The sequence below is a fragment of the Lolium rigidum genome, chromosome 3, assembly GCF_022539505.1.
Source record: "Lolium rigidum isolate FL_2022 chromosome 3, APGP_CSIRO_Lrig_0.1, whole genome shotgun sequence".
Classification (NCBI taxonomy): domain Eukaryota; kingdom Viridiplantae; phylum Streptophyta; class Magnoliopsida; order Poales; family Poaceae; genus Lolium; species Lolium rigidum.
This window is the reverse complement of record NC_061510.1, coordinates 96,980,479-96,991,604: the sequence shown is the minus strand read 5'-3', so window position 1 is coordinate 96,991,604 and position 11,126 is coordinate 96,980,479. Positions and strand designations below refer to the sequence as shown.

Here is an 11,126-nt window from a genome sequence, read left to right as displayed (position 1 = left end):
AGTTCTTCGGAAAAACAACCATGTCGCCAGCACCTTCTCCAGCTTTTTCAGAAGAAGTTATTTCAACCTCTCCTTGGACTTGTTTTTCCGCCCCTTCTTGGGCTGGGCCTTTGGCCTTAGGGTCTTCCTCGTCCACATGCTCGCTGCTAACCGGAATTATCTCCGGTGGAGTATTTGCGGCAGGTGGGGGAGATGGGTCCGCCTGAGGGGGCGACGGTTGGGGAGTTGGGTGGGAGACGCTTGGTGGAACTGGAGTAGAGGGACCAACAGCCGGAGATTTCTTCATGTATTTTGTGATGGGCTCTTGGTTGGTGGTCCGCGTGGCAGCAATTTTTGGATTCCTGCGAACAAGTGAAAGGGTTTAGACAAGAAGTAATTTCGTTAAGTTAAAATCGCATCATGACTCGGAAACTTACGGGGCGCCGGGGATGATGGGGCGCGTGCCTTGGCCGGCCGTCGAAAGCATCCTTATGCGTGCACGCTCCGCTTTCCTTGAGTCTAGCGGAGGTGGTTTTACCGTCTTCGGTTTCTTGGCGGAGGCCTCGCTGCTAGCTCCGGCTTCAGAGCCGGAAGCCTTGGCGCGGGGACGCTTTGTAGGTCGAGGGGCCGCCTTGCGGGGCGCTTGTTCCTCTTCCTCCTCGTCGTCGTCCGGAACCTCCTCCGCCGTGTCTTCGGTGACGGGGACGCGGAGAATGGCGCGAAAGTCTTCCTCCGCCAAAGTGTTGAGCTGGAAGGAAGATGGATAAAAGTTAAGTTAAACATCTAAAAACTTGTGAAGTTTGAAGCACTAAAAGGAACAAGGCTTACCGGAGGACACTGGTCGTTTGTAAAGATGTCTTTGGTCAGTTCCGGGATCTGTTGGCCCCTCGGAATCTTCACCAGCGTCTTGAACCTTCTCTTCAGAGAATCGGCCGGAAGGTCGTGGCGGGTTACTCGGAGAAGATCATCCGCCCCGGTGTAAGCGCACATCAGGCGCGCGTTATAGCGTAGAGGCTGGATTCTCCGAGAAAACCAGCTAAGTGTGAGCTGGGCTCCGGTTAGTCCGTCGTGGACCAGCCAGGAGATTCTCCGCGCAGCCTTCTCCAGAATTGGGGTCTGGGCGAGCGAAGGGACGAAGCTCCAGCTTGCAAGCTCTTCCGGAGGCTCGTTGACAAACTGGGGGAGGCCTTCATGGACCTTCGGAACTGAGGCGTTCCTCTCATAAAACCATCCGGCGTTCCGGTACCGGACGGATTCGTGTGAGTCATGAGGAGGGTACATGCGACTAGGGCGGAGCATAAATGTCATGCTTCCGCGAGTTCACCATAGCTTTCTCCTTGGTTTCTTTCTTTACCCGGAAAAAGAACTGCCACAGCTTGACGTCTGGCCGGATCCCAAGATGTCCTTCGCAGAGAGTCACGAAGTTGGACAAAAGAAGGTATGAATTTGGGCATATGTTGTGGGGCTGGAGCCCGTAGGTGCTGAGGATGGAGAGGAAAAACTCCGAACAAGGAAGTGAAAGTCCGCGTTCCACCCAAGCCTTAGTCATAACAACTTCTCCGGCTTCTGGCTTGGGGACGATGGAGTCACGTGTGAAACTCCAATGAGTGGAGATCATTCCTTCGTTCCGGAGCTCTCTAAGCTCCACGTCGGTGGTTTCGCAAGGCCACCATTGACCTCGTTCTCCTTCGCGGATCCGGGCCTTGGACGCCTTCTTGTTTTCCGCCTCCTGCACCTTTGCTGCCATCCGAGCTTGTCCTTTGAGTTCTTCTTGGAGTTCTTGAAGGGTGGGGATCCGGCTTGGAGCGGTGCTGGAAGATGCGGAAAAAGGTTGAGCTAGTCTGATGTCGGAAACATACGGTGGCAGGAATGATATGGGATCCGGGCATATGGGTTCTATCTGATTTGGATCCGGGCTACTCGAAGAGCTACCAGTGCAAAGTGACGATTCGAGTGGCATGCTTCCGGCTGCACCCATACAAAGTGTTTGAGTACCCGGATCACTAAGCCTATCTTCTACACTAGGTTGTCTTCTACAAAGCCGATGAACTTACCGCTAATGGCGCGGTGGCTCGACGGAGCTCCGGCGGAGATGAGGTCGCCGAACTTGAAGGAAATTGACCCGCGTGACCACGAATCGGCGGCGGAGCGAGTTTCCCGTTCAAACGTGAGAATCTTGGTGCGAAGGGAGCCTTGGTTCGGCGGCGCGTGAAGTTCACTGTGGCGAAGCTCGCCGGAATCGGGATCTAGCGGGCGGCGCAGGCGCGAGGAGGAAGACGATGTGGTGAGAAGGGGTGAAAGAATGATTTTTCACCGAGCCGAGGAGTATTTATAGACCGCGCTCGGAGATTCGGGATCCGGATCCGACGGTGGAAACTGAACGGTCGCGCCGTTGGATGGATGACACGTGTTTAGGTCAAATGCGGTAAAACGACGTGGAGGTAATTTAACCATGCACTCCCGAAATTTCCGGTTAAAGATTGGCATTTGCGGAATTTTAGCGCGGGAAATGAGGAAGTTGTGCGCGGGAAATACGGATCTTCCGTTGTTAAGCATGATCTGAAGATGGAGGATTTCCGAAGCCGTTTGAGTCTTTTAAGATTCCGGATAAAGTTTGTCTCTCATTCGAGCAGGGGGTAACCCGGAGATGTTCTTTTGAATGTCGATGGATGAAGTCCCGCGGGGTGGGAGCATTTACCGGCTATAAGTTGGAAAAAAGAAAGAAAATGCAAAGTTGGAGCTCTTCAAGTTTCTCCGCGTTACAACGTTTGCCGGAGATTATAATGAACCAGCAAGGCGGAAACTGCAGGTGAAACTCGGAGAACTCTGGGGGCTACTGGTTGTGGGTATACTTCATAGGTGTACCATCGACGGTGCCTAGATCCGGCAAGCCCGGGTGGCCCACGAGACGGTGATGAGGCATGTGGCCCATCGAGGCGGCCCGATTCTGTGTTGATCATGAAGGAAAAAGTCCAGCCCGAGGATCAGCGAGGCCGGATCCGTACCGACATAGAAGTAACCCGGATCCATGGAGGCCCATGAGGAACCCGGATCCGATGCGACGTATATGGGAGGCGGATCCGTGACGTGCACGGCAAGATATTGTACCGTAGTTAGGCTGTCTGTAATCCGGCTAGGACTCTCCGTGTAAACCCTAGATCCGTGCGCCTTTATAAGCCGGATCCCGGGAGCCCTAGAGGCACAACCACAACTCATTGTAACAACGCGAAAGCGCCGGATAATTCCGGACAAGCAGCGGTAGGCCCTATCATCGTGCAGGTGTTCCGAAGCTGGGTAACTCGCGTACCACCGTCCCGTGTGCACTCCGCCCTATGGCCCCTACTTCTTCTCCCCCTCGTGAGGATCCCTCCTCCGAGGTACCGTCGATTAGGCAACGACACATATTGATGACATTCATGTTCAGCCATGAAAATAAAGTGGGTGTTTTAAGATTCGATGTTGCACCTCATATTGACATTCAGGTTCTGGGCAATACCAAAACTAACTTGCACGCCATATCAGAGTTGAAATCTGGGCAAGAGTAGAAGATGCGAGCCTTTAGAGAATAGGATTTGTAAGATTTTGCTCTGAGTATTTTTTTTTGTATCTTATCATGAATGTGATCGAGAGAATCATTGCATTGCAATTCATATTGTTAAAAGTTTACCAAATGTCTCTATTTCCAGTATTTTAGAACATCTATATATTCTTTCCAAAAGACAGATGGGTGCGGCAATGTGTGTCTTCATGATTTGGTTATAAACATATAAGACCACACATAGATGACTGACGCATTTTCATGCTCAATTGTATTACAAATGTCCAACTAAGGTACAGTGTTTCCATAGTTTTCAATCTACAAGCCTTTTGGTATCCTGGGTAGCATCGAGGTAAAGTTTGTACCCTAGCTGTTGCTACTGATGGTGTATCTAATGTGCACCCTTAATGTGTTCCATCATGTTTCAAAATGAAGCTCAGCTCAATGGTAGGAACAATCATTTCTTCAATTTGAGAAATTCAAAAAACCAATGTACTATAGATGAAACCACTGCAAAAGGAATTCATCATTTACTTTATATACTTTATGGGAGAAGGACGTCTTCTACTCACTGGTGTTCAGTGTTGCCACTTGGTTCAAGTTATTTTTTTTCGAAATGGGGAAAGCCCCAGCCTCTGCATCAATCGATGCATACGGCTTTTTATTATATTATTAAAAAACTGAGTTGCACAAATTGCTACAAATCATGGATAAAACAAGCCAAAGAAAAATGAACGAGAACACTAGGTGCCACAAGATCTTCATGTGAGTCGCCTCTCAGAACGCCAGCCGCACCGGTTGAATAAATTCCGTGCTACCATCGCCAAACGGTTGTACCCAATATCCATATCCTGACGCACATCCTCAGGCTGGAGATAGGACCACATATGAATCCAGTGGGTAGCCAAAGGAATAACCTGCATAAAAGATGGGAAACTTTTTCTGTTAAAGATAACATCATTGCTCTGCCTCCATAGCGTCTGAACTAAGTCAATGCTGCTACAGGCCATATGTGAACATATGCAGGCTTGCACGCTGCAATGTACCTTCAGTTACTAGTTGAATGCCCGTGCGTTGCTACGGGTTTTTAAATTTTTTCATTGTACAACATGTTGTGCAAGTTTTTCATCAAGCACATGTAAATATAACGTATTTAATAATTCTCGGTTATATGCATTGTATACAATTAAGGCACCATTTTAATATACATTTTGATGCTCTGCAATTCTGCAAACATCTACTCAACTTAGATTGTCCTTAGGGACTTTTGACCAAACACTTTGGATTTGAACTTAAGGGAAATAGTTTTATCCAATATCAGTAAGTGTACATTTATAGAAGTATTGAAATCAACAAATACACAACACAAGAAACGGCAAATAATAGTAGTACTGTTTAATGATTATCCAACCGAAATATTCATTTTTCTAAATAAATTTGCAAGCATAGCTATTTGGTTCCTTTGTAGAAAATATATCGACAAGAATATAGAATTCACATCGGCTCTATAAAATGTATGCTCAGCAGTATCTTATACACCAGCAAAAGAAATAATGACAACATATTGTAATCGTTGGAATGCTCCGGGAGTCTAGTGTGTTCGTCTCCTGCGCGCAAACAAATAAGTCTGCGCAAGCAACACAGAACACTGACAAACCCTCCTGCAACGTCGCATGGACCAGATCGCCCAGCTTGCATACCTTCTGTCGTCATGGTGCATCAGGCCGCAACCTCATATCCTCAAGCACGTCCCATGTATCCAAAAGATATTCTAGTAAGAAGGCCCGACGCCTCTAGAAGGTATAGTATGGATACTTTTTTCTCTTTTTCCATCTCAAACAATCAAAAACAAATGCATACTCCCTCCGTTCATAAAAGGATGTTTCAAATTTGAACAAATTTAGATGTATGATGTATAGACGGAGGAAGTACTATTTTTGTGAGGGAAAATGCACATATATTGCATTGCTAATGAACAGAGCCATATCGCTCACCATAAGCTCAAATAGACCAGGCATTACATTGTCTACATGAACGTCTTCATACAAATTTAACACGCAGCCCAACCTTGCCACGTCATTTGATACTCTGTTATTTGAAGTTCTCTTTGCCAACTAAAGGAACAAAAATCAAAGTTTTGACTCAGGAAATCCTTGAATTCTGCCATAGATATGCAGACACCTGATCGATCAATATCACCATCATTCTTTCTTTTAAGACCAGAGAATCAGTTCACAGATCTGATTCCATCAAAAGCTGCTAACTGAGCCCAGTTGGCAGCAACTAAAATCTCAGCCTGAAGAGTATTTAGGATGTTCTCCAATCTTCAAGTGCCACACGCTGAACCAAATTTCTTCAGGTCTTGATGGAAGAGCGTCCCTTACCAGCGCACCTAGCATACTCTAGTTGTGCGCGTGAGACTTCTTCCATGAAACCGGTAATCATGAATGCATAAAGTGTCTCTTTCACGAATGGGGAATCCGTCTTGACTGGTTTCACAGGTCATGGCACGACATCGATAGTCAAAGGCACATCAGCGATTGGCTTGCCTGTGCGAGGGAGAGGCAGGTCTGGGCGTATGAAAACCTTCCCATAAAGCAAACCCTTTATGTTGAAATTTAGCATGTAGCAGGCTGCAAAAGAAAGTGAAGGCATCACGCGCTGCAAGCACCGAAGGATAGGCAACCAAAAAGCATTTGATATCTTTCAATCAAGACCTCCTTATTCGCCCATCCCCATATTAACAAAACAAATGGTTAAATGCGAGGGAAAGGAAGGAGAAAATAAAGAAGGTAGTACCAGATCGCCTGGCAACCACATTGCCAGGCTGGTATAGCTCTCTAGATGCACCATCACAAAGCGGAATTCGCGGTATTCAGCGATGACCTCGCTCCATCTTGGATCCCCAAAGAAACAGAGCGAATTGTGGGGATGCCCAAGCATCACAATGGAGGCAACACCAACAGCATATCGCTGGCGTCCGACAGCACTAAGAAGGATAACATTCTGATGGATTCACTTACAATTTATGAGGGGGGGCTTACACGAAATGCGCTATCAGTTGCTCATTTATGATCAAGTGCTAGTTACGTTGATTGAAAATATTTTTGCTTAACTGGATCCAAGATAGACTGGTCAGAAACAAAAAACAAATAGAGATAACTATTTCGTAAAACCACGTTGTATGTCATCAAATAAGAAAGTTTTTTTGCATGATCTAGTTTGCTCTGTATTGCCTACCACCATGGTTTTAAAGGCGTTAAGGCGTCTTAAAGAGGTTTGGGGGGTGCTCTAACGCCTACGCGCATAAAGCGGTGGATTTTCCAACGCGGAGGGGGGAGGGGGGGGGGGGGGGGGGGGCTTGACGTCTAAGCATCGCCTAGGCAACGCCTTTAAAACCATGCCTATCACTATCATTCTGCCCGGGCGTTCGGTCTGTTCGGTTTGCTTGATCCGGTCTTTTTGGGCTTTGTCAATTTCGGTCATCTAAGAATGCTACCCGTATTAGCATTGATCTTTTCGGTCTTTTTGGTCTGGTCTTCGGTCATGACCGTATTGACCAAATAGAGAAAAATGGCAGCAAAGTATATACAGAATGACAGCAAAAAAAAATGCACAACTTCATCTCATCCTCATGTACATATTGATTACCCCAATTTGCATCTTGAGATTCAGATGCCATCTACTGAAACGCAGTAAGAAAATTGCATCACTCTCCATTCTCAACAGCAAACGCATCTCAGATCTAGCCAAATAAAAGTAACTAACGTACAAAATGCATCACAGAGAATCAGTAATCAACTATTACTTCACCACTCTTGTGGCAAAGACACAAGATCGCAACACTGCTTTGAAGGAATAGCAGTCCGTATCGCCAGCCTTGAGGCTTTGTGTTCTTGCGTTTTTGGATATGTGGCATGCATTTTTGGTTATCATCGTTCGATCACAACCAGAATAATGCATAAAAATAATTTACCAAATTGAGGATGCATGCTATCGAAAGAAATCCACTGATCAGAGCAAACGACATCACAGAAGCAGCGATCAATCACACAAAGATTAAAACAGTTCGATCACCAACAGAGAAGAAGGCAGGGTCAGCGAGGTTGGATGGGGGAGGTAGTGTAGTGCGGCGGCGGCGAATCGCTAGCTCAAGGGGAAAACGAGCGAGGGGAATGGGGAAAAGACCGAAGCTGCAGCGCTACGCGTGTGAATTGATTCGATTTCTGGGGAAGAGCTCGGTCTTTTCAGTCTTTTCGGTCGTATCGGTCTCTGCCTAGCGACGACCAAACAGCCCGATAAAATCTCGGTCACTGGATGTCCAAGACCGAGCTGGTAACCGAAGACCGAATTTTCGGTTTTTTCGGGTTCGGTCCCGGTTTTTTCGGGTTCGGTCTTCGGTCTTTGGTTTTTTATGCCCGGCCAGAAGTATCATGTATGCCAATTTTAGAAACATGTACGGAGTATGATACATTCTCACACTAAATCTTGCAATATAAGATGTTTGTAACAAGTAACAACGGACCTGCTTTCTGTACAATATTTTACCTACCTTTTCACTTATGTAATAGAAGTTGCCAGGTGCTTCTTAACAACGGACCTAGTACATGATTTAAAAAATAGGACCTGTAAACGTAGAACATGAAAGAACTCGTGTTGCATCAGGAAAAATAGACCATTTTCATATTGCAATCAAGACCGAAGTTAAACTTCGTATATGACTGCTGCATACAAAGCTTCGTATAATCCAACATCATTAAAGGAGGATGATATGTGGTCATTTTGCTGGCATCAGTGGGAATATAAAATCTATGACTCGATTATTACGGAAAGAGCTAGACATGAACATGCCAAACTACTGGGTGCCTGGTTGGAGTTGAACCATTTGCAATGAAACTTTATTCTCATGTACTAATAAAAGTTTGTGTTAATTAAATATTCATTTACTTGGTCCGAGGGCAAGAAAAACTAAGTACACAGATCAAAAGGTCAGGGAGCCAGAAGCTTATCATAATTAAATCTCATCTCCCAAGCAATTGCAGATAAGAAGGTGTTTAAGTACATGGTATGACCAGAAGTAAGAAATAAAAGCCAGTTGTGGGTAATCAAGAGTTGTAGCCAAACCTGGGAAACATGGTAACTATTCAATTCAAAACTGTTGTTGGAGATTTATCATACAAATGCCTACTCCCTTATCTTTTCCCTGCCAAATCATAGATGAATAAAAAAATTAATAATACTATGCACAAGAAGATGTACTTCATGAACTGACAGGATGAAAACGGTATGCCTAATGGCATAGATTCATTAGTTGAAATAAAGACCAGTAATCATAAATCTGAAAAACATTGCACAAATCTAGAACAACAGATTCATAACAGATCATTATCAGACAGGAGGGATGCAGCCTCTAGACCATGATTTATTAACAATATTGCTTGAGGCATGAATACAGAAACTAATGTGTGAAAGGCTTGCAGAGTGGGAAATCAAAAAAAATTAGTGAGAAAGGCTTTTGCTTGTCCTCTGTTCTAGGTGGCATGTGCGCACATGTGCTGATTTTTTTAGCAACAATATGTGCCCCTGATGATCTTGTTGTTGGTTTTGGTAGTTTTACTGTGCTATCAATCATTTCACCTCTTGGTCATTGCATCAGCGAGTAAACCTCATGTTTCTTCAAAATAAAATAAAAACAGAGAATGTGTTGCCCCTTCAACGCATCAAGAAATATAGGACAAGTGATTAATATTCACAAAGAAATAGCTGTTGAACTATGCCCTCTTATTAAGGACAATTAATTATTATATAGAAAGAAATAGTTGTTGGACAATGACATCAATGTAAATCTAACTCTGTAGTCAGAAAATATGAGAGAATCATAACCATGTAACAAGAAACACTTGCTTAGCATCTTAACATTGCCCAACAATGCACAAATCTACAACAAAAATATGAGGAGAAGCAAGTGCAAATAATAAATACATTCTCCGTATGGTCCCAAATCCTATTACAGCAAGCAAGCATTCATGTTATAAAGATGCAAATATGTATGAAAAGACTAAATTATTCTGTATAATCCTTCCAACTCGTATATCATAGGTAGTTGAACTAAGTAACAAATAATAAATACATTCTCCGTCTGGTCCCAAATCCTATTACAGTAAGCAAGCATTCATCTTAGAAAGATGCTATGGTGGGTGGATTTGAGAAAGGCAGAATAGAGATGTGAGTGGACAAAGTTTACAAGCGAGAATGAAGGAATTAAGAAGAATGGATAGAAACGTACCTCCTCTGTTGAGGTTCTCTGGCCGAACTCGAGTGTGCGGATGTCCTCTTCATCCTCACGGTCGGAGGCCACCAAAAATTCGCTGCAAGATCACCTGCTCACTGACGATCAACGTGGGATACGTCGTTCCCGAGCATGATGCCGCACATGTCAGCCATTCCCAAAGCTCGAATAAACCTGCAAAACAAATTAGGATTTGATATATCGTTGGAGTTCTAGGGCGAGGGGGAAAATTTGAGGTGATGAGACTGAAGTTGTAGTTTGCGACCTTACCTAGTTGCCGACGACCTAGCGCGCGGAGATAGAGCTTAGGGACGGGGATGGGGAGTTGGGGACAGGCATCGATGACGCGGCCATCGCCCAGCGGGCATGCCCAGTGCCATCGTCCCGCTGCCGCGGTCGTCTCCATCGGCCATGCCCGGAGCTCCGCCACGTATCGTCGTCTTGGTCACTTGCCCTGCCCGCGGCTGCTCGCCATGGCGGGCGCGGCCATGGGAGCGACTGCAAGCATGGCGGCCGGCTGCCAGGCAGGTATACGCCCGTGCATCCCTCCCGTGGGGTGCTTCCCATCAGCAGGAGGAGGGGCGCCTGAGAATCGGAGGCCTGGTCGACGGTGGGAAGGGCTGGTATCAGGCATGGCCGGGGAGGTGGGTGTCAGAGGCGTCGCGATTGAAGGAGATGCCCCATGGTAGGAGACTGTGTTGGCGAGGAAATCAGATCTGGCTAAAGAATTTGGGGAAGGAAATTATGCCGAGGACCAGACCTGCAAGGCATGCACCTGAGTTTGCCATGAGAATTAATTAGGTTGATTGATCATTAGCGCTAACAAAGGAAAGAGGGACGGATTGAATTAGCAACAATAAGGGGAAAGAGGAGTAAATTACGGTGGAAAGTAGATCGGACGGATGGATTTTAAGCGGAGACTTTGACTTAGAATGAATGGACAAGATGCATCCAATGACGACCATCAAAGTGCGTTAAGTGTCAAACGACCAACTCCCATTTCTTTACTATTAAATTGGAGTTGGGGATGGTGCGCCACTTTGACATCAAACATTAGAGAAATCTGAGCCGTCAAATCGCCTCAAATGCGCCCACTAAACATTGGGAGAATCAGTACCGTTAGATTGCACTCGCTCAAGAGAGAAAAGGCAAGAAGATATTACATACCAATCGTATCCCAAGATCAAGGTTATCTAATACAGTATGAGCATGTCTAATAAGGAAACGAATTATCCACCCACTCACGGTGGTAACCAGGGGATGTTTTATAGGAAAGTAATCAAGGATCATTAGGAAAGCAATCATGCTATTTTTCTGTCC

The 11,126-nt window shown here is 45.6% G+C and overlaps 1 long non-coding RNA gene across 2 annotated transcripts; it reads right to left on the bottom strand.

Moving 5' to 3' along the window:
* Positions 1-5,495: 5,495 nt before the first annotated feature.
* Positions 5,496-10,542, bottom strand: LOC124701982. Of its 2 annotated transcripts, XR_007002292.1 has the most exons (4): positions 10,077-10,542; positions 8,642-9,980; positions 8,070-8,117; positions 5,496-6,150 (listed from the first exon to the last, which is right to left on the bottom strand). It is a non-coding gene; the product is annotated as an uncharacterized LOC124701982 (long non-coding RNA). The 2 variants fall into 2 exon arrangements; XR_007002291.1 differs by having other exon boundaries at positions 8,070-9,980.
* Positions 10,543-11,126: the final 584 nt, after the last annotated feature.